Consider the following 16,989-nt stretch of genomic DNA (forward strand, 5'->3'; position numbering starts at 1 on the left):
GCGGTAGGCTAAGGGATTTCAGGATCCAAGTTACTGCTAGCATTAGACTCAAAATCAGACCACCTCGAGCATCAAAAGGTAGGTCTTCTGAGGGCTTAGTAGTAAATAGATCAAGGTTGGGGGTGGGGTCAAAAGTGTGGGATTCCAGTTGGGCATAATCCATGGCCTTTAGGTACTCCAAACATTCTAAGTTGGATTTAATGCGGATTAGGCCAACATCAATGTGCAAAGTGAGGTATTTGGAGGGCTTTTAGTCAACTATGGTTTGCTCAAATTTTTGTCCATGAAAGTCATAGTCTTTGTCAAAATCTATAGTTCGTTCATACTCAACCTATTCATCTTTACAGTATCCTCCTCTATGTCCGATCCATGAAGAGGCATTATGGAGACAAAAAGGTTATTATGATAATCTAACAAAACTTGATGTAGTTCAGTCCAACTCCAAATGGGACATGTTAAGAGCTCTTCAAAGAGAAATAGGTTAGCCTTGCCCACATTCGTAGAGGCTGGTCACCATAATGAGAGGAGTTGACAGAGTTCAAGTCTATCAGTGGGTGCACGAAAGCCCGCAGGTGGCTTAGATGTTCATGATGGGCTAGCATCCATAATCAACAATGGCACAAAAGGAAGTGCATCAGGAAGATCAAGATTGTTCATAGGGTCTTCCTTAAGTTCGTGTTGACTCAAATGTTTGTGAGCTTCTCTGTACTCCCCTTCTTCAGTGAATGGTAGCTTCAAGACGATAGCAAGAATATGAAGGTAGTCCTACTCATCTTGGGCATGGAACATATTTGTTTAAGGGATTTTGTGTTGGGGGAAAAATGGTGTAACCTTGTAGCAAGCCAGAATGAGTATCCAAGTTGACTGAGGTAGACTTCCAACTATCCATTTCAATATGCACATCCTTAGTATGATTTCCCAAAAATACTAGACCATTTCCCCAATCTTCAATAAGTGATGCATTACGCATCCATGGTCGGCCAAGCAAGAGGTCATAGTCAACTCCTTTCATGACCACAAATGTGATAGAGAACTTGACACCGACAATCTTCACTAGCCAATCCTTTAACACACCTAGGGGGTGCACCTTAGAACCATCCACAACAATGAGATTGATGTGGATAGGCTTAGTCAGATGTTTGCTAGTGCACATCTAAAGCATAGTTTGATTCACAATACTGACACCAACTCTAGTATCTACAGTACCTCTTCTTGTTGAATCACTGAATGCTTCCACAAGTAGATTTTTTAGCACCCTCGTAGAACGTAGCAACTCCAAGAGCACCAAGGATAGGGGTCAGTGGGGAGTACTGGGGGTTCACTCATAGTAAATAAGACATGTCACCTGCGTGCAAGGACTCCTAAAGAAACCCCTATTTATGAAGCTTGTAAGACTAATATATCCCCCTATTTAAGCTTATAAGATATATACATTTATGAATTTTTATGTATCCCCTTTCTTAAATGGAAGTCTTCATAGAACATATACTAACTTTCATTTTAAAAGTTGGAATTATCCTAAGCAATTAAAAGTATCAAAATGGTCATATCACAGTTTGCTATTTTTTTTTTGTTAGAGACCTTAGGTTCAATAGCCCTACTATGTGACGGTTTAGGGTTTTAACCTTACTTGTCAAGGCCTCTTGTATGCCATGGAGAAACCAATCTATGGAGAGAGGTGATCAAATGCATCCCCCCTCCTTCCTTTTTCCCTCTATCCCCTCCTTAAATTTAAGTTCAATATAGGAAATTAAGAGGGGTCTACCTCTAATGTATACACTTAAGTGTCCCCTTCCAAAAAACCCAATCCCTTACACTCACATGATACCATACAAAATCTATAGTGAACCCCCCGCGATGGGGAGTAGGCAATGGAGGTGGATTGTTTGCAATAGGCTGGGTTTTATAAATTCCATTAATCTAGGTCTTGAACATTGTCCAAATGGCATGATTGTTCTTGAGAAGAGCATGCCCAATGGGAAGGAGACACTTGTAGAGGCTAGGGCATCTAAAAGCCCGGGGTCTACTTCATGATACTAAAACTTCCTAGGTTGAACTTGGGAAAACAATTGTGTGCAAGGATCAATAGAAAATCTTCCAAAGGTGTTAGGGCCAATTACAGAGGCCAAGGAAAGTTTTCCTTCAATGCTGTCTTGCAGAATTATGAAGCGTGGAACAAGTTTTTGGTATTTCAGATCATGTTTATGACTGTAATGCATTCTCCGCTTTACAGACAAAGAATTGGGATGATGAACATCCTGGTGCTATCAATGCCAGGTGGCTGTAAATTGTCCTTGGCTTCTTCAATCCTAATTTTACCTTGTACCTCTTTCACCCAATCCTTCACCTTGCTAATCAACTTGAGTTGGTGTTTGGGATCAGGGTACTCACCTACTTTGGCTGATGTATCCAATTCAGAGTGTGTGGAGCAAATGTAGCTTGCTCAACACTCAAAGCAATTGTAGGAATTGAGGACTCCCTATCACTCTTGAGCTTGAGAGTAGCACACTTAGTTTTTTTCTTTGCATTCTTCTTGCCAAAGAGAGAGCCTGTAGCCAAATATGGGGATGCTGACACCACCTTGCTTAGCTTGTGCTTGGGTAATGGCATGAATTAGGATGGGAATCACATCCTTGTCTTTCAACATTTCTATTACAAAGAGAGTCAAGGGAACAGTGGGTACTATAGCTTTGCTAGAGCTAGCTTTTTGCTTCAGGAAATCCAAATACAAGTGATTCCGCACTCGAGACACCATTGATCAGCTTTGTTCTCCTTTGATTATTCTTTTTTTTTTGCAGGCACCGTGTGGATATGTGATCGGGTTGGCCACAAGTCCACAACAAGAAAGAGTCTCACAAGGTTGCATCAATATATACTCTCTATCTCATCCTAACATCATGACTGGAATTGGTCTATAGTCCATAGCACAACATTTCCATATTCATCATAAGAGATAAATAGTTGGGTACCATGCACAAGCCTCATATTCCACCACATAGTAGGAGTGTAAGAACCTTGGAGGTTGGGACCATTCTAGGTATTGGAAACAATGGAACAAAAATATTGATCCTAATGCACCAACAATTGAGACTTTGGATGGGGACTTCTATTGTTTCAGAAGTTGCAACTCACTTCGGTGACAATCTCTCACCTTGTCTCCCAACACTCCACTCTAGCTAACCAAGCATGCTCCTCTCCAACCACCCAAGAAAGCAAGATTGTAGTGAACTCACCTAACTTACCTTCTTGCATTTGATGACTTGCTTGGGGGGTTCACTATATATATATCCTCTATATAATGTGCGTTTATGGCCTATTTATAAATATCCTAATCTCTGAATTTTTCTTGAATTAAACACAATCCTTTTCTATTCAATATATAAGTAACCCATTTATATGACACCCTTTTGCATGTAAAAAATGTATAAAAATGGTGTTTCAAAAATCCTTTATTTTGAACTCATGTTATATATACACATATTTATGAGTGACCCCCCTAAGATGACTCGAAGGCTCGAAGATGTTCCACGGCCACGATCAACATGATCCAATGCCGTCTCTCCTTCACATCCACAACCAAGCACACCAACAAGTCAAAGAGTTAGTAGAGAAAATAAGAAAAGCAAGACGATGGCAAAGAGCTTCACCTTCCCTCAGTCCCTTGCTCATCAACACACCTCTCATTCTCTCCCTCTCAGTCACTCTCAAAACAATGAAAACAAGATGATAGAAAAAAAATATTGAATAGAAAGCTTGAGTAGTCACACTAATGGAGCTTCCCCAGCATGGATGTGCTAAAAGGGGTGAATACAAATGAGACCTCCCACCCTTATATAGACCAAGAAGTAGGGTTAGGGTTAGGGTTTGTATCCCTTTTGCATTTAGGGTTTGTGTCCCTTTTGCATTTTGCATTTGCATCCTCTCTTGGGCATCCTACCCACTTTGTGTTGGGAGCTAGGTTGGTCAATCATCTTTGCATGCTTCAACCTTAGCCTAATTAGACCAAGCCTAAGATATTCTAATCACAAAATGTGCAACCCATGCAACACTTACAAGTGTGATAGATACAACTAGAGGTGGTGAATACAATGTGCATAGGAGTGAGCCTGACTCTCACAAAGTAATACAAGATAATGTGGTGATGTCCATAAAGTACAAATATAAGACAAGTTCCCAAAATATAAGACACTGAAGCTCCACAAAATTAATATCCACCAAAACATAGTAGGTGGCACTTCTGCTTTTGCAGTTTTCTTAAAAAATCATTAGCATGATTTATCTACTTTGATGATTGACTATCTCTCACTAGAGTCCGATATGTATCGGTACCACCGTGCAGTGAGGTCGCTCCACAAGGGTGGTCCGTATCCTCGTCGAGGTGGCAGCTATTTGTGGGTGCATCTTCCAGAGTGCATGTGTATGACGTCCAACAAAACATTAGGAAAAAAATGAACTCACAAATGGATCCTTAAAAATAATATAGTTTAAGATGTGGACCTTCTGGATTGTCCAATAGGAAGGCTAGATGTTGACATCCATGGAGGGTGAATCTTATCTCTCCAAATCTTGGGGTTTTTATTTAAAAAAAGGGGTAGTGGGGGATTAATAAAAATGAAGAATGAATAGTACACAAAATTTAAGTTTCTCTCACCTCGTATTTCCCCCCCTTTTTTTGGAGAATTTTCAATTTTGGTTTTTTTCCCTATTACGAAATCAGTTTGACCCAAAAGTTGAGCAACATACCACTTTCCCTCTTTTCTCTATATTGGTGAATTTTCATCTCCATTGAAGCTCCCTGGTGAGAGTAATTAGGGTTTTGAGCATTTTGCTTACCTCTGCACTTTCTTCTCCATGTAGCTCCAGATTTTTAGCAAAACACAAGTGCCCACCACTCTTTGCATTTTCTCTTGTTTGCTACTTTTTCAATAGAGTTTGATGTCGTTTCTTACTGTTATTATTACTTTATTGCACAGGTTGTTTTGGGCAGGAGGCAGAGGTGCTCATCTCTCTCTCTCTCTCTCTCTCTCTCCCCCCTTCTCTCTATATGTTGTTTCTCTTTTATGTTGTGTTTTCAATAAAATTTGATGTTGGTTCTAATTGTTGTTTCTTGCAAAGTTTATTTAGAGCAAGAGAAAAAGGTGTTAATCTCTCTCTCTGTTTGGTTTTTTTTTTGCTGCTATCTTTTCAATACAACATGATGTTAGTTCTAACCCTTGTTGTTGTGTTATTGCAAATATCATTTTGGGTGAAATTGCATAAGTGCTTATCTCTCTCTCTCTCTCTCTCTCTCTCTCTCTTTCTCTCTCTACGTTTCCTCTTTTCTACTGTTTTAGTATACCTTCATGTAAATACTAACTCTTGCTATTGTCTTTTGTAGAGATCAATTTGGGCAAGATTGGATAAGTGCTCATTTCTTTCTCTCTCCCACATACTCACACACACTCTCTTTCTTCCTCTCTGCATTATTCCTTTTCTACTATCTTTACAATAGGGTTTGATACTAGTTCTAACTTAAGGATCAATTGTTGTTGCAATACTTAACACAAAGGTAGAGCAGAGATTCTGTAGCTCCATTTACGAGTAAATCTGCCATATTTTGTGGTGCCAAAATCTATTCATTTAATTAGTGACATTTATGTTTGATGGGATTTATGTTTTCTTTTGTCCATCATTTGCAATGGGTTTTGATCGGCAATAATTAAATCTTATCTTCAGCAGATCAACCTGTAGGTAAATTGGCCCTATTTTGTATTGCTTCTATTCATGCAGTTATCTTGATATTTTTTGTTAAAAGGGATTCATGCTAGTATTTTTGTTAAAAGGGATTTATGCAGGTATTTTTTTTGTACATGTAGGTATTGTACAAGGTCTAGGTGAAGCACATAATTCTCGATTGACTATTTTGATGTGGTGAGTGATTCCTTTGTGCTGGATGATATGGATCTACTGGAAGTCAATGATTCCAAAATCCTCTACTTTATTAGTCCTGTGTGTCCATTCAGATCTCCATGCCAATTGGCAATGATCCATGAAACTCTTGTATCATTTCATCCATATAATGCACAATGTGTTGAGTCATAGAATATCTCAGGTGTCAATCCAATATGCTTATTAAGATTTGCATGCCATGTGGCTGCTATCCTTGTGACAACTACTCTATAATACTCATATTTCATACAATGTATTGAGTCAAATCAAACTCCTATTCATTATAATAATATTTATTTTGAAAAAAATTATATGAGTATTCTTATGCTATTTTTTTCATTATATTCATGTAAATGGTATGATTAAAATGATCCCTTGAAATTGAATTTATACTTTGTGTCGATGTACATATCCACATTATTTTTCATATCGATGTTTGTGTTTGTTTACAAAAGTGTAAACATATCTTAATGCCATTTTGATTTGTATAGCATATTGGTGATTACTAGATAGCCTTAAAATTCTTATTATTTAGGGGTTAATACGTACTTCTTTACATCTAATGCCTAGGTTATAATGCGTGAGAGAAGAACAAGCATTCTCTTGATGGGACCAAAAATGGGCCGCCACTGGCTATGGCACTACTCGGACCTCATGCACACAATAGACACCTCCATCACCACACAGCCTCGTGGGCCAAGAGTATCTCTAATAACTAAATGCACACTAGATACTTCTAATATTGCATTTGTAGCTGGATAAGAGTCCAATGGTACCTTCCCCAAAACCCCTCAAAGGGGATATCCCACACATTTTGGCAATAAATGCCACGTATCACAGACATAGGAGGTACCCCATCGGCTGATTGTCGTGGCCCCACTGCAGCTCTCCTACATCTTGGGGATTGGCCCCTCGATGCGCTGCTTTTTCATATAAACACATTCACACAAGACTCCTCTCTTTTTTTTAGCGAGATCTAGGAGATATCATGTTCCCTCGCCAATAATTTTCCCCAACAAACGAACAACTAACCTACGGCAAGGGGAATCTCACCCTCTCAAGCGTGGGTCAACTATAATTCAAACAATTGCTATGCATTTCCAGGAGTTGATACCACATGTATGATCAATGCAATAGTGGATGCTCATCATGCACAAACACTTATGTTTCAAAATCAGCCTATGTGCTAGTATGCAAACAGTCTTTTCATGAATTCCAACTAATATGTATATGCTTTGTTATAAGAATCTAGCACCAAGGTGAACTTTGTGCTACAAGATCCCTTATTTCCAAATAGGTCGTTTCCTAAATGCTATGCATAGAAAAAAATCCAAATTTGTATTATTTCAGCCCTCAAACTGTTGCACAAAATTATCCTCCCCCTCATCGTTTAAGTTTTGCTTCGTTGCATAGGTGTATAAAGGTTATTTTGTCACGGTTTAATGTATAAAAAGCAAAGGCTTAGCCCACCTCCGAACAGCCAACTCTAGCCCTCCATCGAACCGGGAGTGATCCGGTACCATGTCAGACAAGCGTTCACCACCCAATTCTCTTCTTAATTCTTCCCACATGAATTGCCTCTTGGAAGAGAGAGAGGGAGGAGAGAGAAATACTAGTTTTTTTTCTCCACCTTCAAGCAGCCACCCATCTCACGCATGGAGACCAGCAATAGAAAGCATAGACAGAAGGAATATCATGTATGCAATCAGTTGGGGGTGCATTGAAGCTTTACAACCCCCTTCTCAAAAAATCGTCTACATCTGCAAGCATGGTGACCGTATTCTAATGCGCCTGAAATCCCTCCCCCCCCCCCCCCACAAAGTCTTTTTTTTGGTTGGGGCCTCCAAAGGGAGCCCCCAAAGGTCACACCCCTTTGGCTAAAGTATTTTCCCACTTAGCCATCTTGGTCCTTGGTCTCCCTTTTAGTCTATCTCCCATGTCTCTCCTTGAATTTGGCCACTGAAAAATTCAGGGCATTCATCTCAAAGTCCCGCACTATCGGCATCTCCTAGAGTCTCGTCTAACATGCCAAAAATTTATGAAAATTCACCAACCGGCGTCCAGTGGGTCTTTAAAGCACTTTTGGGCCTTGCCATTTAAAATCGTACTGATTGCAGCTGCCGCCTTTGACAAAGTCTATTTTTTTCCTGAAATTTGAAAATTTTGGCTATTTTTAAGCACTTCTTGGTGTTAAAAATCATTTGTCATTGGCGATCACAGGATAGGGCGACTCAACCCGTTGAATCCCACTCACAAATCTGCACATACATTCAATGACAAAGAGCATCAAGTTGATACATGCTTCTCTTTGTGGTTGTGTGCATATGCAGATTTTTTCGTGGGATTTGACAGGCCGAGTCGCCCTATCCCGTGGTCACCAATGAGAGCTGAGTTTTTGAGCCCGAGAAGTGATTAAAATTTGCCAAAAAATCCTAATTTCAGGGAAAAAACTTGTTCTTCTCTTGATATTTAAGTGCAGGCTTCTCTGCCTCACAACTAACAGAAAGTCCTAGAACGGCCGCCTAGTAGGTCAGCAGAACAAGGTAATTAGAACTCCCTTTGAAAACATGTCTTTCAGTGCCTGACAATGCCTTTACAGGAGGCAACGACTACTTAGACCTCCCTTAGACATACATAACCTAAACCTTGGACTTCATGCCTCGATTTCCGGTCCCCAACAAACAAAAAGAAAGTGTCCCCTTACACATGTATTGTTATTTTCTTAAGGGGAAAAAGACTCAGAAAGGGGACGAAACCACCTAGAATGGTCATAAGAAGATCCTCCGTAGCAAAGGCTCCCTCCAGCGAGACTTCATCAACCTGTATGATGCAATCACTAAAACAACAAACCATTAACCGTACTTGCACCAAACAGACATAGAGCCCTCTTGGCCTAAAGAACTAGCACATTTGTACTGCAAACAAATTGGACTTCTTGGCCTAAAGAAATCAAACATTAAAACCTTAAGATGGCTGGCCCTCTTGGCCTAAGGAAACTAAACAAACTAGCTCATATAGATTCCTCCCTGGAAGAAGGCAGATATACGAAAATATGCTCTATTCCAAGGGGAAAAATAGGGCTCTCAGCCCTAAACTAAATGCATCAAGTTGTGACCCATACCTCCTGCATATATAGCAAAGGCGTATGCATAACATGCTGTTTGACCAATCTATGGGTCTAGGATAATAGTGTTAGATGGGTCTTGACTACTCTTTGCATTACCTATATCAACCATTGCCTGCCATATAATGTGTGGTCTGATAACATTCCCCACATGGGAGAAAAGTCTATTGGATTCCTAGGTAGTCACCACATACACTAAATTCACCAGTCATGCACACACACACACCATATCATGTAATAACTTTTGAGTGCTAATGTCCTATCCTATTCGGTGAACGCTCATATATAGATTGAACTCTTTAGTTGTGTTTTAAAAAATTTGTTTTGTGTTCCTTCTATAAATATTGAGACTTTTAAAATCTCTAAATTGTTTAAATCAAGTTATATTTTTTACTTTCCTTTATTTCAAATGAATATAAATAGATAGATTAGGTATGAAATAACATGTTACATGCGTAGATATTGCAACTCCAAGAATTATCCATATAAATAAGTATGCAGCAACATTTAAATTAAACGATAACCAAATCTGCACATATATCATACACTAACTAGTATACTATTAAAGGGTTAGATAAATAAGTATTGAAACTTTGCTACACAAAATAATCTTCATATCCTCATGTCACAATTACAATTAATGGATCTATCCTAATTCTTCCACTATCTATTTGTGTATAGCATTGCATTTCTCCACTTGATAAAACTATTCACCCCATATAGAATCATCCACCTAGCTAAACATAAGCAGTATCACTAACTCCTAGTAGCTAAAAGGAAATATGTAACAGTGCATGCAACTAACTACCTAGTTATGTGAAAACTAACTAAGCTTTAGTGTGCTGGAACCTAAAATAAAAAGGCATAAAACAAGTCTTGAGTTTTTCAAAGTTCTTTTTGGAATGGGATAAAATAAACACAAAATAAGCTAAGAAAACAAAACATCTAAACTTAAATCCTCACCCTCGAAAATCATCTAACATAAACAATAAATTCAACCCAAAATCATCTACACTATCTAAGTCAATCCTATCAACTAAAATATCAAAAATAGGATGCTCATGAATAGCCTCTAGTGTAGGCACATCAGATATCATAGACTTGCTATTAGGTGCATCGCTAAAAAATTCCATCACATCATGGAGTCGAGCCACGGCTCCATCATCATAATAAGGCATATGTGCCACTAGTAAACATCCTAAAGAGTAGCCCTTAGTTGCATTTATATACCAACATATATAATCCCAATAGGGACAACTAACATTTACTTAATCATCAGGATATGATGGAGTAAGATGGTAAACAATAGCTTGATATCGAAAAAACTCTTGCTACTCTCTACCCACCCTATATTGAGCAATGCCATGCTCAGACGAGAGTACATTATCATAATCGTGGTGTTGATAAGTGTAACCAATAGCATCATGCATGAAAATGGTACCATAACTTCGAAAGTAAGTGTGACACTACCAACATAGGAGTTGTGCATGCACATAAAGATGCCACTGACACTGTCTACAACCAAAGGTGGATGGTTTTGTAAATAAAAAATGATCACAAAGAAGAACTAAAAACAGGCCTCTCCCCTTGGTGCATATAAAAACATGTTATGTGTTTGATGTCAAGAATCGCGTGGGGGAGGGGGTTTCTCAAGATGCTGTGCCAAACACACACAGAATGCACAAGGAGAAGCTCACTCAAGAGACAAGAAGAGAGATGGAGGCCAAAACGTTTTCTTGCTAATTTCTTCTTCTTCTTCCACACTCTTTGCAATGTACACAAAGTATAGATAAGATACAACATAAAAAGAAAATGGCCTACTAAGTCAAACAATGCATAAGCGACTACACTAGTCGACTGGCGCTATAACTATGCCAGCTGTAAATAGGTGTAACAACCTGAATATAATAAGTAATGAGTCAGTGGCCATGTGAGAGTCATAATGACCACCGACGTGCTAAGTGTAGAAGTGTGGACCCATCTAACCAGGCGGTCCATCATCCATGTCCACATGTGTTGAGCTTGCCATCTCAACACTCCCCCTCAAGCTCAACTGCATCTCTGCAAGGAAGTACCTTAGCTCACCTAAATCCTTCATCTCAAACTTCATCTTCAAACAGCCCTTGACTTCAGCAATCCCACTATCACTATCACCTGTAATAATCAAGTCATCCACATAGATGACTATGATGACCAAACCTGCATCTCCCTTTCTCACATAAAGTGAGTGATCAGCATCAGAAACATAAAAGCCAATATTGACAAGATACTCTCTAATCTTGTCAGACCATGCTCTAGGTGCTTGCTTGAGCCCATAGAGTGCCTTCTTCAACCTGCACACATACGTGGGATGCTCTAAATCTTCATAACCTGCTGGCTGATCCATATACACTTCTTCCTACAAATCACCATGCAAGAAGGCATTCTTCACATCCATTTGCTACAACCTCCAACCTTTGGCTGCTACCAAAGCAATCACACATCTGACAGTTGTCATCCTAGCAACTGGACTGAAGGTTTCATCATAATCTATGCCATATGTTTGAGCATAGCCTTTTGCAACCAGCCTAGCTTTGTACCTGCTAATAGAACCATCTGCATTGTGCTTAATCTTATAAACCCACTTACATCCAATAGCTTTCTTTCCCTTCGGTAATGATACTAGATCCCAAGTCTTATTGGCCTCTAATGCAGCCATCTCCTCATCCATTGCTGCATTCCAATGAGCATGACCAACAACCTCCTCAAAACATGTGGGCTCAACATCCTCAACTAGTTTCACCATATAAGCATAATGGTGAGCTGCATAACCTTCAAAACCAAATCTTTTAACAGGGTATCTCACCGTGCTAGACCTGCGTACCACTGGATCACTCAATGGAGTCTTTGCATTAACGCGTGCTCTCTGCACACTTGGAGTCCTCACTGAAGGAATGCCAAGCTCATCATCCAAGCTCTCTAAGCCACTGGAGTCTCCATCAAGAACTGCATCAATGCCTTCTGACACTTTGCTCTTTCCTTTGTCTTTACCTGTAGTGCTACTAGATGCACCTGAAGATGTAGAGCTACTCCTTAGTCTCCCAGACCAAGGACTACCAGATGATGTCTCTGGTCCACTAAGAGTTTGTGATTCTTGCTTTTCAGCCTGCACATGAGTGTCATGATCATCATCATCATCATCCAATGCATCACCACTAGATGTAGACCAACTGCTCATTTCATCAAAGATGACATCCCTACTCACTCTGAACTTACATGTGACAGGGTTGTAACAGCGATACCCTTTCTGCTCTAAAGAGTATCCAATAAAGACACACTTTCCAGCCTTTGGATCCAGTTTCTTCCGCAACTCATCTGGCACATGAACATACGCAATACAGCCAAATACTTTCAAGTGTGAAACATCAGGCTTCTTACCTGTAAAACATTCTTCGGGGGTCATACCATGAACTGTAGCTATGGGAGTTCTGTTCATAATATAAACAGTAGTATGAACAGCCTCAGACAAAAAATGCTTAGGCATATTCTTTTCAGCCATCAAGGCGCGTGCAACTTCTGCAATATGCCTGTTTTTCCTTTCTGCAACCCCATTTTGCTGTGGGGTATACCAGCATGTGAACTGTCTCTTTATCCCATGAGACCTCAGAAAATCACTGAACTCATTGGAGAGGTACTCTCCCCCTCCATCTGACCTCAAGCACTTTACTTTCAAGCCTGTTTCTCTTTCAACTGCAGCCTTGAAAGTTCTAAAGTGCTCAAACGCTTCACTCTTTTCCTTCATAAAATATACCCACAGCTTTCTAGAACAATCATCAATGAATGTGACGAAGTATGAACTACCTCCAAGAGATACATTTTGTGTAGGCCCCCAAATGTCTGTATGCACAACATCAAGGATATTTCTGCTTACATCTCTGACATGTGAAAAGGGTTGTCTTGCCTGCTTACCAAACTGACATGCTTCACATACCTTCTGAAATTCTGCAACTTTAAATGTAGGCAAACCTGTAACCAACCCTTTGGACTGCATTAATTTCAGCCTTTGTACATTTGCATGTCCAATGCGTTTGTGCCAAATTTTAATGTCTGCAACAACACCTTTTCCTTTGGCATACATAGCAGCATTCATAGTAGGAATTCCAGCATCTAGAGTGAACATACGTCCAACTCTACTTCCCTTTGCTACCAACCTGCACTTGTCAATTGAAGTCTTCTACAAAGCAGCCCTTTGCATTAAATCTGACTTGCAGCCCTTGCTCTACCATTTGACCGACTGACACCAAGTTCTTTGTAATAGATGGCACATGTATTACATCTGAAAGACTCTTTGTCTTACCATCATGCAAGGACAAGGGGAACTTTTCCAATGTGTGAAATTGGGTGGCATGAGTCATCACCGGTCTGCACATAACCTGCATTCTGCAAATCCTGCATCTCTCCAAACCATTCTGCATGGCTGGTCATATGATTGGATGCATCTGAATCAACATACCAAACATCTTCATGTGTTCCCTTTCCTGTAACAACATTCATCATATGCTGCATAACGAACAAATGTTCATTTTTGTCTTCATTCTGTCGTGAAGACGATGCATAGTTTCCTTGCTGCAACTTACCACTGCGGATATAATCTCTCTTAGCATAACATTGGGCTGCAATATGACCTGTTTTGCCACAGTAGTGGCACACAATACCAGAGTTGTTAGAACCTCTGTTCTGCCATCCACCTCTTCCTCTAAAGCTCCCCCTGCCTCTAAAGTTACCACGACCTCTTGAAACCTGCATATCGCCAAATTGTTGATTCAATCTGTTTTGCTGGTTGTCACTACCACATCCTGTACCACGGCCTCTTGAAGAGAACCTGCCACATCCCCTTCCAAAACTTGAGTAGAAAGCTTGGACCTGTTCACCACTTCTTTCAGATGTCTCACTCTGCATGTTGATCTCTTCAGTGATCATAAGGGAGACCAATTCATCAAAATCTGGAAATGGCTTTCTGACATATACGGAAGTTACAAAAGACTTCCAAGCCTTTTCATTGTTAAGTCCACCCAAGGTAGACGACATCAAATCATCATCATCGGGCATTGCATCAATCGCTGCCAATGCATCTGCAATGCTTCTTACCTTCAGTGCATACTCATTGATAGACATCTTCCCTTTCTTTAATGTATTCAACTCTTGCTTGAGTTGAATCTTTTGTGCCTTTGTATATTGATAGACATCTTCACTTTCTTTAATGTATTCAACTCTTGCTTGAGTTGAATCTTTCGTGCCTTTGAGTATGGTCCAAGCTGCATATGAATTCTCTGCATTTCTAATGTGTCCCAGCATATTATTGTCAATTACCTGCAGACAACCAATACATGACCTTTTTATCCTTTGCATTCCATTCCTTCCATGCCTTTGTCTCTTCTGCAGTTGGATCACTCATCTCCGGCTCGTTTTCTTCACCTGAAACAAACTCGTAGAGGCCTTTTCCAATAAGAAAGTTTGTGACACGGAACTTCCATGAAGGGTAGTTGTTCTTGTCGAGCTTCTCAATGATGGGGCTTCCACTGTTCTCTGCCATTATCACAAAATTAATACCAACAGCAAGCAAATCTTCTGCAACCCTGGACCTGTAGTGCACAGCAATACACCAGACAGCCTTTTTCACTGTCTGCTCAACAATACATGCAATCTGCAACCTATTTGCAGATCAACCTTGTGTTTACTCATTGGTAAACACCTTTAAACTTATAGATCTGAAATCTGTAACCTATGCATCCACTTTCGGTCAATACAGTCAAAGTCATAGTGTACCCTGAAACTGCTGTATGTAACCTTGCAGCTCTAAAACGGGCCCTGAAACGGCCTCAGATGCCCAAAATAACTGCGAGATAGCCCTAAAGGGCCAATCTGCACAATACACAGCGCTCTTCGCGCACACCAAATCTCATTGCAATCTGAGATTTTTGCTCTGCCCTACTTCCGGTGCCTCCATAGGCACTATCCAAGAGAAAGAGTTGAAGGATGGGAGAGCTTCTTACCCGTGGCTTGCTTGCTCAAACCTTGCTTCTTCTCCTTTGCTTCAACCTTTGAAATCAGCCTCTCTTAATGGCGCGGCTCTGATACCATGTCAAGAATCGCGTGGTGGAGGGGGTTGCTCAAGATACTGCGCCGAACACACACAGAATGCACAAGGAGAAGCTCACTCAAGAGACAAGAAGAGAGATGGAGGCCAAAACGTTTTCTTGCTGATTTCTTCTTCTTTTTCCACACTCTTTGCAATGTACACAAAGTATAGATAAGATGCAATATAAAAAAAGTGGCCTACTAAGTCAAACAATGCATAACTGACTACACTAGTCGACTGGCACTATAACTATGCCAGCTGTAAATAGGTGTAACAACCTGAATATAATAAGTAATGAGTCAGTGGCCATGTGAGAGTCATAATGACCACCGACGTGCTAAGTATAGAAATGTGGACCCATCCAACCAGGCGGTCCATCATCCATGTCCACATGTGTTGAGCTTGCCATCTCAACATTTGAAAACATGAAATACTATAAGGCTCGATCAGAAATCAGCATCAAGACGAGGGTAAAGCACATCCATCCATAAAAAATCCATACCTACACATCCCATTAAAACCCCCCCAAGAAGAAAAGAAATCCAAATGTAGATTAGTCAAGGATTATTCTAACCACAAACCAAACTATACCTAGCTAAACTAAGTCACAAAATGTTTAAGGTGAGGCCATTGACCCTAAATATCTCATTTTCAGCATTAATAACTTGTACATCTAGAGACCCATTATCGTAAACTCTAATAACCTTAAAAGGTCCTAACCAATGAATTTTGAATAAGCTTTGTAAAGCTAATAGTCATTCATCATCTACTTTCACCAATTGGAAAATCCTTTGCTTCAACAATTTAGCTTCCCCTAATTGTAACAATAGAGCTACTCGCAAAGTAGGTCATTCTTGCACAATAGGGAATATAGCATTAGTCCCATAAACTAAGTTGAATGGTGTATTTTGCACAGTCACCTTGTAGGTAGTTTTGTAGGCCCATAATGCCTCAGACAAATGCTCATCCCAATCTCTCCTATGAGAAGCAACCATTTTAGTTAAAATTCTACAAATAATTCTATTAGTTATTTCCACTTGGCCATTAGCCCTTAGATAATAAGGCTTTTATTTATGCTACTTAATTTGATATAGTTATGTTAACTCGCTAATTAAACCATTCAAGAAATAGGAACCTCGATCACTTACTAATTCTAGTGGGCAACCAAAACGTGCTATGATAATCTCATACATGAACTTAGCCACCTCAATGGCTTTATCTGTCTTAAGCGCTTTTGCTTCCACCCATTTGGTGATATAATCAGTACAAACTAGGATATAACAATTAGATCGATATCTAGTAGGCAGATCAAGTGGGCCCACAAAATCAATTTCCCACTTCTCAAGAGGTGCTAATGCCAATATAGATGTCAAAGGCATAGAAAAACCCTTCAAAGGGAGACCAGTCCTTTGACATACATCACATTTTTGACAATAATAATAAGCATCTTTAAATAAAGTAGGCCACCGATAATAGACCAAAAGAACCTTCCTTGCTATTAGTTTACTAGCAAAATGGCCACCACAAGGTTCATCATGCGATGCTTTAAGAACCACAAGGACTTCATCTTCTCATACACATCAATGATAAATACCAACTATTGGAAAAAATTTATAAAGATACCCCCCTAATAATCCATAGGAGAGCGCTTGCATCAATATCTGTCACTTTTTCTATTTATTTGTACTAGATGGATACCAAGTTGTGCTAAGAAAATTTGCAATACCAAGTATCTAAAATCTCTTGGACTAATAATTGATTATTCTTCCAAAGCCTTCTCCACTCCTTTGTTAGAGTCTCTTGTGCTCCTATCAATTTA

The sequence above is a fragment of the Lygodium microphyllum genome, chromosome 15 (assembly GCF_053477565.2).
Source record: "Lygodium microphyllum isolate KBCC chromosome 15, Lygodium_microphyllum_v1.1.10, whole genome shotgun sequence".
Classification (NCBI taxonomy): domain Eukaryota; kingdom Viridiplantae; phylum Streptophyta; class Polypodiopsida; order Schizaeales; family Lygodiaceae; genus Lygodium; species Lygodium microphyllum.